Below are 19,189 nucleotides of genomic sequence, written 5' to 3' on the forward strand. Positions count from 1 at the left end.
TTAGACAACTTCTTCTTAAAAGATCAGAAACCAGATACAAAAGTAGTTTAAAATTATTCCGTAATGTTTGCCACATCATACGGTATAAGATAATATATTTGCATTTTTACTTGTATGCACAAAGTTTATGAATCACAGAAAGTCATTAGCACACACAAATTGCATAAATGGGAGCTGGTGTCTTATCTAATGGTGAGTGAACATTGTCAAATTCACAAGTAGCAGCACAGATTTTAGACAACACGCATATATGCCATCTGTTGTACATGGATGACTTGCTTTGTGGAGATCAAAGAAAGAAGAAAGAGTTTGAAGAGATTTAAAAACTTAATCAGTCCTTTCTGTTAAAGGAGGCGTCTGGCCTTGAGATTTTGTTAGTAGCCTTAAAATGTGTTCATTTCAACTACAAAAACTGTCAAATACTCAAAGCAGGTGCCAGACCCCTGGTCAGATATTCTGTACTAGAATATCTATCTATGTAAGGTCAGTCGATTTTGATAAAAGAAAAGAAGAAAAATAACCTCACAACTGGCAAAAGTAGTGGTTTAGATATACAACTTGTTTCTGAATCAATATTAAATTGACAAATCTGTCTTTTAATTGCAATGTCAAAACATTTAAACAAATATTCCTTGTGTGCCATACTTCTAAAAGTAAAAAGGTTTGAACCAGCCCTCTGCAAGATCTAAATTGCTGGTAATGAAGTAGATCAGTGTGCTGCATGAGAGGTTTGATGGCACATTAAAACTTATGGCTCAAAAGTATCAGTGGTCTCATTTGATTTGCACAGCATGCTTGGATGTGTACGCACATTATATAAAAGGTTTGTTAAAAGTTTCCTGCTTTTCCATTTTATCCCAGCCTGCTGTTCATAATGCATCAAAACCTTCTTTGCTTTTCTAAGTGCCTATAAAATCTTCAAAAAAATGAAATAGCTGAAGTTATAAATCTCTCAACTCTGACTAATTTAAGTGTTCTGCCAGTGCACTTTTGAACTCCAACACAAATGCACTGCAGCGCCTTTTCTCCCTGAGCAGTGTTCAAATTATGCACTAACCATATTCCCAACACAGAGAATCAAAACAATCAAAGAAATCACTTTAGAGCTGTGTTATTTTCATCATGAAGTTATCTCAGCAGCCCACTTCACCTCAATCTCTCTGTTACACAAGCACATGGAAGTGCTGAGTCAAAGGCTGTCGGATCAGTTTGTCCTCAGAGAGTCACACATCATCAAACCCACACCATCAGGTTCTCAGTGTGGGCTCGAGCTGCAAAGACACTGGTGAAAAAATCTGCCTTAAAAAGTAGTTGTTTTTTTGCTTGTTTAGTCTATCAGTCCTTAAAAATCTATTATTTCTGGAGATTTGTGCATCATTAAAGTGTGAAAACTGTAGTTACCGATGATTAAGCAGCCACATCACCAGCTTCCCCGCATCAGAGCGTTGCGATCCCATAATCCTCCACACATCCTCATACGGTGGTGTCAGTCTGCCCTGACAGAAACAAGGAGAGAGAGAGATCTTTAGCAGTGCTCTCACAACTTCAAAGTGACCTGATGTGTCAAACGCACACAGAGAAGAAGTGAGAAGACAAGTAGAAGGAAGGAGTACCTGCCCAGTATGTCACATAAAGCTGGTCAAGTAAAGCTGAAAAGGCAGCTGTGAAGAATGCAATATAAGACGGTCTGTAGAATATGAATGTGGATGATAAAAGGGAATAAATCACAATGGTTTTTAAGATAATGCAGTTTGACTAAAAAAAAGACAGAGAAACAAGAAATAATCAAATGCACACATATAAACAGCTCATCAGAAACAAAGAAAAGACGTATTGTCTGAGCCTGAAGGGTTTTTTTGGGGGGAAGGGAAGGGGGGACTCACAAACAACCACAATTTCTTCTAACTCTACCCTGAAACTCACTGCCCACCAAATCCACGCAGACGTGTACCGGCGTGTGCACAAAACATTTTGGGAAACACCCCCTATTTCGGTGCAGACAAAGAGAAGCGCACACACATACACACCAACAGCAAAATGACAGAAGATGAAAGAAGCTATGGGAACGATTTTGTGCTTAAGACTCAATTAAATGATCCATGCCAACACGACCTAATTTTCTCTAATACCAGCCCTGAGCTGCGTAGAGTAGACCGAGATTTCCATAATGTGCTATGTATAGTGTGAAGGAATGCAAGAGCAAACATGCTTGCTGTTGTGAACATTTGCCCAGTAGTTAGTCTGCTGCAAACGCATTTGACTGCAGCCGGATAAGCCAATAAGCAGGAAAATGATGGAAGAAAGCCCTCGTGTTGCCATGTACAACAATGTACTTTCAAAGCATATGGCCACTAGCGCACTGTTTGGAGCATCTGTTTTGAGATACCACATCTGGTGAGTCACCTGTTTTTCGAATGCAAAAGCATCAATTGTTCCCCCGAGGTCTATGTTGCAGGTTTAAGTAAAATCTTAATTTTACTAAACTTTGACTGCAGCTGCTATTTTTTTCTATTAGTGTTGTTGTTCTATATACAGTAATCTTTTTTTTTTTAATTCTCTGGGGCACAAAAACAATAAGTCAACCGTGTTACAGTTCTGGGAAATGACACAGAAATGAGACTTTAGATAACAAGAAGTAAACAGGACAATAAGAGAAGTGAAGGCATCTGATCAGAAACCTGATGGAAACTACAAAGAGGATTTTCAACTCTGACTTTGCACCACAACACCATGTGTGCAAACGCATCCGAGATAGGCTAGTGCAGCGCATCCCAACCCCAGCTGTGGGAAGCAGTTACATAAGCTGAACTTGACCCTGATACAGCTCTCCTGCCTCTCATGCAGTCCTTTATATCTCATCTCTCCTACACCCTCTGTCCCACTGAGGCCGACCCACATGCTGCCCCCCACCCACCTTAAAAAAATAGGCTGAATATTCATTTTGGGCTTATGGCTCCTCTGCTGGTTCATTTTTAACAATTACTATAAAAACAGGACTTCATTGTCTCAGCTGGAGTGCTTTATAGATAGATTAACATGTGGAGTAAATGCAAATCACTAACACACAAAAACACTGATGACCCTTTCACTGAATTTACATCCTTTTTGCAAACCCATATATTCTATAACATACAGGCTATGTCGGGAAGGTGCAAAACACACACACAAATGCACAGGGGTCAAACAAACAACACAATCCTGAGTGACAAAACACAGGGGAAATCAAACCACTGCCTTTCCTCTGGCAGTGTACAGTCTAAAATGTTTAGTCTCTTCATTTTTCCTCTTCCCGGTGCCCCCCAGCAAGGCACCGCAGAGGGAGAAGGGTAACAAGGAGAGGAGGGAGAGCTCTCTGTTAAACCCCTGTAGAGCTGAGAGGTGAGGCGAGGCTGGAGGCGAAACACATGAAGAGGGGTGGGGGGAGGTCGAGTCTGGTACAGACAGAGAGGGAGGGGAAAAAAATACTGGGGTATGACAAGAAGTTTGATAGGGAAAAGTGAGAAAATGGGAAGGAGGAAGAAATAAAGACGGCGTGAGAGGGAGAGATAAAGTCAGAGAAATTGGGGGGTCCTATTGTTGCTGAGCTTTAAGTGGATAAGTAGACATGTGCTCAGTCTGCCTCTCTTCAGGCTTAATTGAGGGAGCCGAGACAAAAGGGGAAACATAATTATTCGCTCTCTTTCTCTCAGCCTCTCATTCTCGCAGTATATTAACGCATCGGGAGAGTGTATTACCACGGCGCACCGTGCAACAGCCGCCAAAGCATCATTACCATGCACACATGCCCACTCGCAATCAAGCACACACATGCACACACACACACACACACAGAGGGGACAAAGAAAGAAAACTGGAGACAACAAAATTCCATATTTAATCTCCACAACTGAAGATAAAGAAGGTAAGCATTGTCTAAATATGTCACAAACAGCAGCACTCACATCTGTCTGACTACAAACCACACAGGGCCGAGGATTACCGGGACTGGAGGCTCCTTTTACCTGCGCTGCCGATAACAGCTCTCTACTGGAGCTGTCACATTCATTGTGCCACATTGTGACTGTTGCATTAGTCAGTTGCTCAACACCTATAGGCCCGCACGTCTATCACCTAACGCATGAACGTAGTTTGCTGTGGCACACGGCGGAGTACTGTGGAATAAAGGCAGGCGCACACTTTCAGTCAGACACACCTGCAGGATCCCAAGAGAAATGAGAGCTGGTTTTTCCGAGTCACAGCATGCACTCACACTTTTTGGAAAAATACCAAAGGCCTGTCAGAACACACTCAAAGGAGACACACCCTACTCTCCCCTGCCAATCTTTTCATCTCTGCACCTGTCTCACAGCACCGCCCTACGTGACACACAGCTCAGCTCAGCAGACGCAAACTGTACGTGATGCTGATGTAGCTCTACACTGTATGCAACTGAAGCCAAACAAAACATGTCACTTGTTGTCTTTCATCTCGTCACTGTGTTGACTGTATTCTGGAAAAAAATGTTGCAACCAGACACACTGAATTTTCACAAGTGAATCACTGAGCTCACTGTTAAAGACAACAACTCATCACGACATCATAGTATTTTACAAATTTACTTCTATGGCGGCAAACAGTCTCTCACATGCTTTTGGGCCGCTTTGAAGCCCTTAACGACACTCTTTAGATGTGCTTCATCCAAAAACCTAAAAAATGATGCTTAAAAAAGGAGATCAAAAGAAATAAATCCAATCTCTGCTAAAGACTGCAACAGTGACTACGCTAAACATTGCTGAAACCAGAAAAGCTCCCAGCTTGACTGACCTTTCTTTACATCTTCAAACTACAACACCCCCCACGAAGCTCTAAAACACATGACGTAATTATTGGAATCACCCTTCCCTGAGGCCTTTCTCCTGCACCTCTCACATTCTTTGAATTGTTACCATTTCTCCTCCCACTTGGCGGAGTGAGGTTTTATGCTTACTCTGGGGAGTTAAAAAAAAGGAATTACTATTGGAGGAAAATTCAATCCAAAAACAAGTCCAGACAGACTGCCATGGGAATGTGACAACAAGGCCTTATCAGAGGATCTCTATGCTCCTCTTTTTTTCCATGCGCACCTGCACACACCACATGTTAGCAAACCACCAAACTTACCAAAATAAGAGCATGTTTGGGTGCAGGAAGCCTCTTGGTCCAAATGAATAAGAATCACTGGGGTTATTCACAAGTATGCATCTGTTTGCAAACATAGGTGGGCACATTGTTCACATTTGAGGAGGAACCCCGTCTATCTAATGCCAAGACAAGAGTCAGATATGCTTTTGAAAATATAATAATAATAATAATAATACATTTTATTTGAGGGCGCCTTTCAGAAACCCAAGGTCACCTAACAAAAAACACAATTAATAAAAGGAACAATAGTCATAAAATACATAAAATAAGTTAAAATTACAAAACAGAGCGTGACAACAGATAAAATCAGCATTAAACCATTGTTGCGACGGCAGTGCACGCTCCGCCGCACTCCCACAGTTCTTTTGAGACAGGACTGCCTGAGACATCACCAGCAGAATTCCCTGGAAGAGGGAGATTAGCTTCTATTCATCCTTCCGGGATCTGACAAGGCACGTGCCCCAATTCTAAGCTTAAACACACATGCAGATACACAAACAGTGTGTGGCTGCAAGCACGAGTCTCGACTCCTTAAATCAAACATTAATTTCTTTTAACTGGCGAGGGACAAATGATAATTCCTTCCTGAAGAGGGCTTTCATTTTGAGGCCACAGAAGCAAAACGCAGAGATGACAGAACAAAGTGGAGTGGAAGGATATGAGATGATTGTTATTCATTCACTATGTTCCCCACTGCTTGTCATCCTCTAACACAGAAGCGGAGAAAATTAGACTGGGTTTTATTTTAGTAGACAAAACAATTCCTTAAAAAAATGTTTTTGGAAAGCTAGAAAAAAAATGTAGCACAGATTGGCAATGTGACGTAAAAGACTTGAGATTTGGGGTCAGTGTGGCAACCGAGGATCATGTTTAAAAAAAAAAGATAAAGGCCAGTGGAATTCACTGTCAGTCAATTCACTCTGCTTGGCTCCTCAAGTGTCACTAACCTCATTAAATACGCTCCTCTGGCTTTCTAAGAGCTTACGCTGTATGCTCCTTAACTCAGATTTCAGCTGACTGTCTCTGCAGCAGGGTGCAGTCAGGGATTACCATATTTTAAAGAAGATTTTCTTCTACCTCCCGCTCTCCATTGAGCGAGGAGCCTGAAAGAGTCAATGAAAGTGTGTAGATTTTGATGCTCTGCTCTGTAGCTACTGCTACAACCTCAACTATCAGGAGTCGCTGCATGAATTCAAAGTCAGGAAACCCCACAATTTAACCTCCATTACAATGCAAGGCTTTTACACTAGAAGATCAAGATATCTCTGTATTACATCCAACTCAGACTCTTGTTGTAGGTTAATATGTGACATGATAAGGTCAAAACCACATGTTGTAGCGGACTGACTGGCACGTGAAAAACTACCGTGTGCGGTTTGTTAAATATTAATAAATCATCCCCTTTTTTGCCATTGCTCAATCAACGCTCACTCGTCCTTCCTGATGAGATGGTGATTGCGCAGACAATCGGTTCGCAGTCATCAAAACCAATCAACTGAATATTCATGTGGTGATTTTCTGCTTCAAATATGTGAGGAGGAGTAAAAGAAATGGGCGTGAAAACATGTTGGAGGAAGATGAGTCAAAAGAAGGAGAAAAAGATGAAAAAAGAATGACGCATTAAACTAAAAATTGGAGTCAAGACGAGGCAAAAATACAACTAATCTGTTACTATTTTTAATCAAGTACAGTACTATACAAAAGTCTCAAATATTATGCCTCCAAGGAGCATGACTTCCAAATGATTTTAAAAGAAGTTATTGGGTAATAGTTCTCCAGTCTTTCTGTAGGTCTTTCACAGTTTTGAATCTTTTGGCAATCACTAATTTTCAGTTTCATTGTCTTTGTTTGTTTGTTAAGTCATTTAACACTGATCTATGAATCATAAATGGAACCTAACTCAAGGGATCACCAGATATAACAGACAACAGCAAATAATCTTTTTGAAATTGACCCCCTAGGTGATTTGTTACTAGGAGCCTGTTGCAGAAATGTGCAATTTATCCACAATTCTTTTGTTATATCTCCAAAAAATGGCAACGATAACACAGGTTGACAGGCATATAATAGTATTTTTGCACCAAGGTGAATCCCAAAGAGCTGTAAGAAAGAAGACAGCAGAAGACATGGCAGGCCTAACATATTATCTCCACCAGATAAAAAGTCAAGACCTTCAGAAACTTGGTGGAAAAACTCCACTAAACATCTGACCTGAGAGATGCATCGTGCCCTTCAGCTGATTTATCTACAGATTGCCAAAGCCTCATCAGAAACAGTCTCAGTCCAAGGATAGCTGTCAAGAACACACTTTTAACTCGGAAAAGACACCAGAACTTGGCTGAAAACAACAGGAATTACAGAGTGATAAATTCAAATGTCTGGGTTCAAATCATCAGCGATATAAACAGGAAAGGTCAGGAGTGAGGTATCTACAGCTATCTGCAACACGGATGCTCTGTCATGGTTTGAGGCTGCGTTTTAGTCAGTGGTATTGTCAAAACTGACTTGAATTGAAATTACTAACACATGCAATACCATCTGCAAAGCATCTGATTGGCAGCACTTTTATTTTTCAGTATGTTAATGATCCCAAACACACTGCCAATACAGTAAAAGCATAAATATCAGTGATGGCCTCCCAAGAGCTCGGACCTTACCATTAATCAAACAGTGTGGGAAATTTTGACAGAGAACAAAAAAAGGCAGGGAACATACAGATAATAGCTCTGAATATCCTTTAAGAAGCCTGGAAAACTATTCCTGAAATTACAAGAAAGCTTGCCTAAAAGGGTTCAAACTGTGGTGACGAATAAAGTCTGAACTGATCACCTCACCAAGGTTAAAAAAAAATCATGGCCAAATCCAAACAATCTTTATATTAGCATCTTCAGAAATGTAAGTCAAACCCCGGCACTGCCACGAAGTCACACACTGACACACATCAACAGTCAAAGACAACCACAAAGTGCTTTCAATGGAGCCAAATTGGCGGGTAATACTTCTGTTGTGCTCTGTGCTGGCGGAAGGGACGGTGAAAAAACAGAGTGAGAGTGGGTGTGAGAGAGGGATAAGAGGGTTTTAGGCAAAGGTAGACTGATTGAGGTGGGAGGTTGAGACAGGGGGATGAGATGAGAGAGGCAAGAGAGTCTGAAAAAAAAGATGATGATGGTGGTGAAAGGGGGATGAGAGGCTGTTAATGCGGCGGGGAGCTGGTGGAATCGAGTGTTGGGCCACAGGTAGACAGATGAGAATGATGTGTGCTGAGGCGGAAGGAGACACGAGAGGTAAAGAGGTGTAGTGGTGCTGATAGGTCCTGAGGGGCTGATAGAGATGGATGTTGTGTCAGTTCAAAGTAGGCCAGACGTGAACAGACCTGATTTGTTGTCAGTAATGACATGACTGCAAGACTATCAGAAAAGAGAGCCATTGAAGAGGCCATTGTGTGTGTTACAGTGAGTTAGGAGGTGACCAAACCACTGTCTCTAAAAATGATGGGAGCAATTGTTCCAGGAAAACTGGTAGTTTGCTACTGTTTTGATGAAAAAGCTCAAATATGTTTGCAGTCTTTAATTACCTTTCAAAATAAAAGTTGCTTGCAGAAAATGGGAGTTATGCACATTAAACACAAAAACAATTAATCTTTGCACACAAACTGAGATTATCCACATTGATGTAATTCTTTGACTGAGTTGTTTACACAGGACTTATAGGATCCAGTCTTTCTAACAAATACGAGTTTACACGATCTGCTTGAAAATGGTTATTAACCCAGATATGTAAATGGACTTCTGTGCTAATTCCACGCCTGAGCTCAGTGAAACAAAAACAGCAGGATTAATCTTTAATTATTACAACTATACCAGTACAAGTTTACTTATATTATTGAAAATGATTCAACATTTCAGAGTAATGCCAAGAGAGTTAATAATACACAAAGCAACACTGTTATCACTTAATTAAGATTACTGCTAAAGCTATAGTACTACCCTAATCATTACCAGAAAGCAAGAGCGAGGCTTTGGCACAACAACAAACTAGGTAAGGCGTAGATTAGTGGGTACCGTGGGAGTACTAGAAAGCGAAAATTAAAAATTAAGGGAAGAGACAGTATTGAGACAAAAGCGGGGGAAAACATCAAAGTATAAACCTGTCAGAGGTAATGTAATGAAATATGTTAGCAGCAGAGGAATGGGCAGCACAGAGTAAGGCCTGAGGGAGTTGGGGGAGGGGAACAGCAGGATTTGGAAGTTATCTTAGTGCATCCGTGCACCTGAGTCAATAGCAAGGATAGCAAACAAAGTTTAGCTTGAAGGAGACACAGGAGACAATGTGTTGCAGCGAGGGACAGGGGTAACAAATGCTCAGGAAGAATGTGACAGGCAAACATCGGCTCACTGTGCCGGCTCTCGGGTCAACACAGGTCACAAACCACCAAAAACAATACAGTTTAGTTCTGGGAAACTTAAACCTATACACTATTCAAAGGAATTAGAAGACGAGATCGTTCAAAATAACATGAAAATAAAAACACAAAACTATGGCAGTAGCTGAAAATATAAGCTGGAATTTCAAGGCTAGGTTTGCAACACACATACTATAATTTTCAATATGATCTAATTTGTTTATCTCAGTTACCACCACACAAACTGTGGTCTCTTTCTCCATTTGTTCATCTCATGCAGAAACAGAAACATAACTTGCGTGGCAGTAAGGTGTGAAGCATTCAGAGAATGACACAGGGGACCGACGCCCAGTTCTGCAAATTTCACCAGCTGAAAACCACACACACCAGTAATTCTAGTAGACAATAGGTCAGTTTCCCACACACAGGAAGACTAAAATAAGTCTAGGGCTGAAACTAATGGTTATATGCACGACTGAGTCATCTTTCTTTTTTTCTGATTATCAGTTCTAAAACCTGTCATAAACATCATGAAGACTAGTAAACCACAGTGGGCTTGTTAGAACACGGATCCTCACATTACTATACCCTGATTCGAGCCAATGGGGATGAGATATCTTGTGGCAAACACAACACTGTTGTTGAGATGAGGATATCAACGGCATGTCACTTACGGGGCATCTCTTCGGAGGATGGGGTTGGATCTAGGTCAATGGGTCCATTTCCTTGGAGTTGATCTCTTGTGCAGGCTAAAGCTAGGGGGTTATTGTTTGGACTTTGAGTGGCTACAGTGAATAGATCCTCCTCTGTCAGTGCATTAGTGACCTGTAAAAGCTCCACACGACCGACATCTGAGTGCCAGCCTGAGGGGAGAACAACAAAGACAACCTGACATCACGCAGGCACATATGCACACACTTTCACGTGCCTAAAAGCTAACACACCACAGGACAATAACAAAATCACTCAATATGAAAGAGCCCTCATAAAGGACTCATCACAGCTTTTTCTATTCTTACCCCAAAGAAACTCGCTCCATAGAACAAAGAAAAGTCATGCAGCTTTGCCTGTAAGCCCTTGCTTTTGTCATTCTCACACACACACATCATACTGTACATACACGTACATATTTGCACACACTTACAAATGCACACACAGGCTTTTCAGACTGCCTTGCAATATCCCACTGCATCACTTCCAGGTCAACAGGCAGGGACGTAAAGTGCGACTGTGTGATGAGAACTGAGTCGCCTGCCAGCTCTTATGAGGGGGTTGAGGAGAACGATGGGGCCGAAGAAGGAATAAAGAGAAGAGACAATGGCTAAGTGGCCTGTTTCCTGTGCTTTAATTATACAGCCAGTGAGTGTGAAGTTAGACAGAGAAACAGATTCCAAACAGGAGAGTAAAGATTTCCAATCAGAGATAAAAAAACAAACAAAAAAAAGATCCCAGGAAGGCCAAATCTCCCAGTGCAAACAAAGCATAAACACAGTCATTGAAAAAGTTCTCTGCACTGCCGCAGTAATACTAGCTCTAAATCCCTACTCAGCACTTCACACACACACGTGCATTTCCTCTCTCGCACTCTGAGGTCTTTTAAAGCATTTTCCTGTTCAGGTTATCTCAAAGCAAAGCTTCCTTTTTCCATGAAACCACACACTTTGAAACGATATTCTTTAGAAGGACAGGTATAATCTCACACTGCACACATCCTGTGGAGACTGATCGCAAAGTATACCAAATTATACATATTATGAATTGAGGGTGCCCTAGAAAATAAAATCTAACCGCTAAAATGCATTCACACACACGCAAACGTGTTTCAACCTCATCAGCTGGTATCCGGAGCTGATGTGTGGGCTGGAACACCACACTGATCAGAGATAATGGGCAGACATGACAAGGGTGGTAATGCTGTCACACAGAGAGTAAGGATTGAAATATTTCATGATGGAGCAAGAGATGGAAAGAGGGACACAAAGAGAAAATAAAGCATGGGAGAATGAGGGAGGGAGTAAAGGAAGGAAGGAAGGAGGAAACTCCTAACAGACAAAAGGGAGGAAATGATGAGAGCACATGCCAGCTCATGTCAGACACCCCTCCCCTGCTTAGACTCCCGTTACAAATTAGAGGCATCCCTTCTGCTTTTTTTACTTCTCATCAGGGGGTTAATGTTAAGGAGTCTGGGACAATGTTCTCCACCTGATCTGCAGTGCTTAGGTAACAACAAAGTAGTCCTGCTCAACCAGACTAGTGACATTTCATAATGGAAAAGCAAAGACGTTAGTATGACATAATCACGCATAGTCACATACGCATTTCATAATTTCCAAATATTTCACAAGTGCCCAGAAACATCCAGATGTGTATGCAGTATATGTGATATCCAAATGATTTCCAACCTATTCAACTTTAATAGGGAAACATGTGTGACCCATCAACCCCCACTGCACGGTTTATGACATTACGAGATTTTATTAGAGTCATTTTTATTAAATACAACTGAGGAAGTTAAATTATCCAGAAAGAAGAGCTGGGGGAATATTTGAAAAATGTATCTTTGCTTTTGATTTTTTTGCAGCATAAACATATTTTCCCCTGTTCCGTAACTCATCTTACTAACCCACAGATTCATCTCATCCACTTGATCTTGACCCGCTCGGTTTCAGAGCTACGGCCTTTTTTGTTACAATCTGCATTGCAAAGGGATTCCCTCTGCTTTTGCGTATAGCCGGAACTGAACCAGCAGCGTAATTAGAGAAACTCAGTGAAGCCAGAGAAGAGAGAGGGAAAAAACAACATTTTAACTTCCCCCCACCCTCAGCTGTCAGTTTTCCCTTGCTTTTCCCAAAACAGACTTCAGCGATATTTCTCTTCTTACTTGGCTCCAAATGACGGCAACAGACAGTGAGAAACATGAACACACACACACGTAGAAGACACACACAGAGAACCCAGAGGCGCACACTGAAATACAAACATTTAAACAGCTTGATTGCATGTGGGGATGGTGGTGGGGTTGGTGGGGAAGAGCATAAGCCCCACATTTGTTTAACAGCAGAAATGAGTGGACCACAGAGGAAGAGGGATAAAAGGTAAATTTAGAAAATAAGACACATATAAAGACTGTTCCTGCATCGTGTGTGTTATATCTTTAATTATTAGATTTATTCACTGCAGTAGACAACACACAACAGACGATGATGAAGAAAAATACTATATTTGTTATTTAATGTATGCAGGAAACTGAAATTTACATGAAAAGATCAGAGTGTATAGTTGATTTGGTGACTCTTATTTAATACACTAATTATACCTACGTATCAGTGCATTTATAAAGAATATGTGTTAATGTCGTCACGTGAGATGGACTACATCAGAAAGCAAAATTCTCTTCCCCCAAAGGAAACTCGTCATTGTTAAGTTAACTTGTTTTGTGATTAAGACCTATCCAAGCTGTCGGTAAATTCAATGTTCTCTCTGAACTGAGCACACACAGGCCTTAAAAGTGAGCTGATAGAGCATGAGAGCAAGTGTATCAATCTGGGTCAGTATGTACACCTTAACAAACAGACACACACTCACCAACCCAGAGGGTTCACTTAACAAAGTCCCATCCCCCTTTCATGCTCACACACATTATTAGCCTACAGTATACACAGCACAGTGTGGTTGTGTGGATGTGCACATATTTGTTCCGTGCACACGCTTGCGTACACAGTAAATGGACACAAAAAAACCTGAATGGGATAATGGCTCCATCCCTCCTCTTTTCCCCCAGCTTTTGCAAAGTCTGTCATTTTTATAAATAAATAAATATATATATATATATATATATATATAAACAAAAGTGTGCGGATATATACGCGCTTACACACACACACCAGTTTTTATCTGTCACTGTAAATCCTTTCACGGATCGCTTCCTCAAAAGACCCTGCCAATATTCAACTTCCTCATGGCAACTGAGGCATTGAATTGTGGCAAGAAGGCGAGACAGATAAGGTGAAGAAAACACAAGAAAGCGACACAGAGATCTGGTTTAACAGTCATCAGAAGAAAGAGAGAAAAGCAAATATTAACAGAATGAACACAGTTTTTCACCAAGTTACAAGGCAGAGCGGGGAAATTGATTTGCTGTAGAGCTCTTTGTTTTACAGTTTGACTCAAAAATGTGCTGTGACAGCTCTTATCGGGATTCTGTGGAAGAGAGGCGTGTAACAGTCTCTTTAAAAGTTTGCCTACTGAGCTGTTATGATTTGACTTTATATAACAGGGATATCTTTTGGGGTTAGCCCTTTGCTTGGCTTATCAAACAACCACACCGATATCAAACCATCTACTGTAAATACTGCTGATAGGCAGTGAGGCGTTTGCTTTCCCTATTAGGTCCCAAAACAACAAAATGACAGCAAAATGAAAGGATTCCTCACATGGTCTCTGCTGAGTAGATAATTGGTGTTGAGAAAAATCTCAAGCCAACCACCAAAGGTTTTTTTTTCCTTCCCAGCAACGAAGAGGGATTTTAAGGGTGGAGGAAAGGACAGCAGAGGCTACTTGCCCTTTGATCCGCTGTAATTTTTTTGCTGTCTGGATCCTGGCACAGCTGAGACCTCACACCTCCTCTAATGCACACACGTTTGAGTGACAGATGCTAAATATGCCTGCAGTGTTCAGTAGGAAATGGATATTTGAGGAATCCCCACCAATTTTTCTGTATTTCCCTTACTTTACAATGTTTCCCTACTTTTTTATCATGTATTGCTGCCTACTGCAACTCTGCTAAGTCTTCTGTACCAATCTGCCTTTAACTGCTGTTCCCTCAAGACTTTCAGTAGCTCTAAAGTCTCCCTCTTTGCCAGTCTCATCCTCCGCTTCACTCTTTTGCTTTTGCTTTTCTCCTCTCTTAATATTCCCACACATACGCACATGCACAGAGCAGGCTGATGTCTTTATCCAAATTTCTCAGTGAATCTGTCTTTCTACATCTTCCATCGTGAACCTTTGATGGTATAATGTCGAGGACTGAGTGCTTTTTATGCTTCTTCACAGAGCAGATGCTAACAAGCTTCTGACAGGCCATAATTACTGAAAGCAGCACTTGATCTTTTGATCTTGAAATGAGAGTAATCACACTTTTATCTCAAGAAATTTCATAACTCTGCATATCAGATCTGTTACAGTATGTGAACGCACACAACCAAACACATGCACTGGATATAACACGCCTCACCGTGTTTCCCCTACTCTTAGAGAACAAACGCCACAGCTCAAAGGGCACTGCCAGGTGCTGTGGGTTCAGAGCTGTTAAGGTATTTTATCATCATTAAATTAGCACCACTGGGAAACTAGGCAAAGTCCCAACACAGAAAATTAATGATTGATAAGCTCCTTTCATCGTCACACATAAAATGGCCATGCAGGATTAGCATTTAAGCAAAATGGGCTTTCTGTGCAATTCTCGTGTATTTATTTCAATTTGTGTGTGACAAGAAGTGAGCGGAAGAACCTAAAGAGCGGAAGAAAGAAAAAGGCATCCCCCAAACAGTAACAGAGCCTATACTGTACTAGCAAAGAAGAGTAGTCACACCATGTGTGGGACTGCACAGCATATCTTAACACACATAAAGACGTACACACAGGTATGCCACAAATGGTATACTCTATGAAGACGCACACGTGCTACACACAGTTAGTAACTTATCTAATCACACATAACACAAAGCCAGTCACCATAGGCAACAGTTTCTACCTCTCACAAAGCTCACCAAACGTCCTCAAAACAAGAAACAGGTCTCTTTACCTTTACTTAATAGGTCCCCGTGCGTGTTGCAGTTAATCCCCTGAACTGGTAAAAACACAGCCTGTGTGCGTCCTCTTCAAGAATTAAAAAGAGGGAAATCCTTGCATCAGTGAAACGTCTCCCGGACTCCAGCGCAGCTTTTACGCACACACAGACACATTAGAGCTCATACTTGAATACTTGCTGTCTTTTTGCGTGCCTACACCAGACTGAAGGCTTAGTGGAGGGTGTGTGTGTACTGAGTGTAAGCCCGCCCCTTTTTTTCTGGTTTCCCCTTTTCTCTCTCCCACATGCGCTCCAACCCAGCCCTCCTTCTCCCCTCTCTCATCTACAGCTCACTCGCTCTTTCTCTCGCTCCAATTTCGCCTCCTCTGGCTTGCCAGCGTGTATGCTGGGTCTGTGCCTCTAAGCCTAAATGTCCCAGTCCTCTTTTTAATTGCTGGCTTTCTGGACTCGTTCTAAACACAAACAAAGGCACAGTGGAGTGGAGTGGACAAGCATGGGCATGCACAAACACACAAGAAAACGATATTTGCCTGCAAGGAAAGATAGGCTGATATAGTAAGTAATTCTGGGGAAGGATAATAGATAGCCCAAACCAACGCTCTACTGATGGTAAGCTAGCAGGAAATACTTATCAGCTAGCTAACTTGAGAAAAGTAAAATACCCTGCAAGGCACATGTGGTTTTGAATAGAAAGGTGAAGATATTGCGTGGTGGAGTACATGAAAAACGCATCTCTCTCTCACTCTCTGTCTCTCTGAAGCCTTTCGCACAAGCTGCTGTTGCTCATGTTATGCTTCTGCTGCAATCTTGTCTTTTCTTCCATCATTTCTGTATTTACTATTTTATAACCCAGCCAGCATTCTTATTTCAAGTATCAAATAAAAAAGGATTAAGTCTCTTCTGATGTTTTTGACTATTTTCTCTCAATTTGACTATTTTGAATATCAAGAAACATGGTGCTGAACCTTTGCAGCCTTCTGAAATGGGTTGTCAGCTTGGATTAACATCATCTACGGTGGACCCTCAAAGTCCAAATCACTGTTGCAGGACTACATCATATATGGGATAGCTATTTGCCTTGTGGTCAACACAAGCAAACACACACAGACACACCTTATAATATATACTTCATAATTACTGAGACCAAGAACAAGAAACAAAACTGTGAAAGAATTATTCATCAATGAGTTCCTAATAAGTCATTAAGTACAACTTCATAAGAGATGCTGATTATTAACTGGGGATAAACTATGTAAGACACTAAATAAGCGAATCATTAGGTAAGACTTAGATCTAACTGCCCACTGTATTTAATACTGATTGCCTCTGCCTCAAAAACTAAGTGGCAGTAAACAAAAAGTCATAAAAACATTAATCATACTCAGTAGTTTCTCAGTACTTGAGCATTAAAAAAGAACAACTGACTTTGGAGTAATCTTGAGTATTGTTTTGTACCACTTAATTTTTATTGCTGAGTTATTCAGGTGTGATTCATTTAGAAAATGGGGAATTAGATTGATTAGAGATATTTTAAACCAATTATTCCCTAATGGTTCAGCAATAGCATCTTCTAGGCAGTTCTTTGGCAAACAATAATTATCTTTAAATATATCCTGGATCTGGATTTGAGAAATGATAATGAGCAGTATCAATAATGAGGTATTTCCCAATTGGCTCCTCGTTTATTCTTTAGTAACTAATAGTTTTATGCTTTTTTAACCTAATTCATTTAAGATTCAAACAGGAATGCCAAGATCAAAGAGCAGGAAATGCAAAGAAATGATCATTTGGGCTTTTATGGAGCTAAAACCAGGTTTAGCACAATCAAGAAAGAAAGTAATATCCTTCAGGCATTTTTTTCAAAAGGAACATTTTTGATTTGTCGGTTGTGCGGGAAATTCAGTGGGGAGTTTCATCCAGAACTAGTGAAAGTTTTCCATCTCAAAATATGCTCAGTCTTTCTGCAAATCCCAGTAAGAAAAATGCGTAAATTACTCTACAACAATCAGTAACTGTCTCTCTGTCTGCAGATAATTTGCTCTTTACTGTCTGGCAAAAGAGCTCTCGGAGTTCTTAATATTACCAAACTTAATCACCAAAAACAGAACATTTATGAGGCAAGACAACCGCATTTATATAATAGGCCAATGATCCCTGTTGTCTTTGTTTTCTGCACTGTGAAGTTACTGAAATAGCTGGTGTTTAGGTGTCTAGCATTTATGCAGGCAAACATGTCAGGACAAAGGCCAGGAGAGGTTACAGATCTACCCAACAAAAGGACCTCATACAGTCTCCACAGGGGAAAGAGGGGAGACAGTCACAAGTACAAAGTCACTACATGATAATGCACAGACAAAACACACACACAGACACACACATGCATTCACAGCACTTTCCCCCCCAGGCACATGATGACATTTCAGCACCTTACTGAGACTATCCCACCGCTGTGCCTCTTGCATGACATAATTCCTTTGCGTAGGATTGTATGCATGGACGTGCACTTATGTATCTGTCTCCTAGTTTCCCTGTCTACACATCAGACCCGATTACCTTCCCAGTCTTCCGTGTTATCTAACAGCATGACTGGGGAAGGTAGTGTCGTGCTGTGAACTGGCTGAGACAGGAAGTAGCCGGTCCTGGAGGATGAACAGAAACCTGTTCCCACACTCCAACCCAAACATTCCTTTATTGGACTGTAATGCAATTATCCAAGGAGTGGGAAGAAATTAGTCAGTAGTTTAATGATAACTCCAAGTTATGTACTGTATGTGATGGCATGTTTGAAAAAGTAGAAAACAGAGTTGGTAAAAACAACAACTGCAGGTGGAGAATGTTATGCAAGTAGAGAAGTAGGGGGGCTGCAAAAACATCAGGATGTTGGGGTGTGTTTTTTTGTTGTTTTGCTCTGTCTGCACTCATCATCTGGTGGGATCTTTGTGTAATAAGAACACACACACAGTCTTCTGTCAGCTGTGTGTCAGAGTTTAGGATAGGGCAGGGTAAATGAATATCAAAGCCCATTGACCAGTAGAGTTTTCTATTGAATAAACACTGGTAGGAGCACCACTACACAAGTGTTTTTCCCCTCTCTCTTCCACCCCACCTGAGCTGGCCTTTCAGCACAATAGACTCCACCTTTTGATCCTTATCAGATGTCATCACAGTGTGTATGTGTGGGTGGCAATATCAGTTAAGAGCTGACGGGATGAGATCGGTTTCTCATTTGATGGTTCCTGCCATCTCTGTTGCGAAACATATCATATTGAAATTCATGAACATACTGTATTGGAAAGGGAACAAAAAAAAAGTGCACATCCCCACCCCCAACCCGCCAACATCCACCGTGCCAGATTTGATAAAATCATTATCATCAGCCATGCGAGTAGAACTGTTGAATAATGCATGCATTGCTGGTCCACAATAGCACATTCCTCCTGGCCTTCTACCTTTCTCCAGGAGTCATATTAGCTACTGGTTGCTCTTTCCACTGCTTAGGGTCATAATAGCTAGTCTCTATTACATTTTCCATTAGCAGGGGACATCACTATAAAGACACATGTAGAGCAGTATGTGGACAAAGCATGTGTTGAATAGACAGACACATGGACATGCCTACAGAGGAAGACACAACTTCACTCGTGAATAGTGACAACAGATCTGACTGACTGGACTTTTAAAATAAGGTGAGTATCAGTAGTTAGACTGCATGGTTGTCTAGTGATTAACATTATGACACATACACAGGAGCTGCTCATCCACAGAAGCCTGTACCATGAAGCTCCCATCACACTCTGTTTGTGCTGATGTAAATACTG

General features: G+C 41.1%; 1 protein-coding gene across 2 annotated transcripts in view; it reads right to left on the reverse strand.

Moving 5' to 3' along the window:
- LOC147320678 (rho guanine nucleotide exchange factor TIAM1-like) overlaps positions 1–15,560 on the reverse strand; it is a 51,343-nt gene extending 35,783 nt beyond the window's left edge. Inside the window, exons 1-2 of one of the 2 annotated variants that reach the window (XM_086308816.1) lie at positions 15,366–15,560; positions 1,402–1,491 (exon numbers count right to left, since the gene is read on the reverse strand). The gene's annotated coding sequence lies outside the window, so the exon portion shown is untranslated. Of the gene's footprint in view, positions 1–1,401; positions 1,497–15,365 lie in introns of both variants that reach the window. The other variant, XM_086308815.1, reaches the window with a different exon arrangement.
- Positions 15,561–19,189: the final 3,629 nt, after the last annotated feature.

Source organism: Aulonocara sp. 'chitande type north' Nkhata Bay, linkage group LG10 (genome assembly GCF_057382095.1).
Source record: "Aulonocara sp. 'chitande type north' Nkhata Bay isolate Kocher_YH1m ecotype deep benthic linkage group LG10, A_spYH_male_GT1.1, whole genome shotgun sequence".
In the NCBI taxonomy this organism is placed as follows: domain Eukaryota; kingdom Metazoa; phylum Chordata; class Actinopteri; order Cichliformes; family Cichlidae; genus Aulonocara; species Aulonocara sp. 'chitande type north' Nkhata Bay.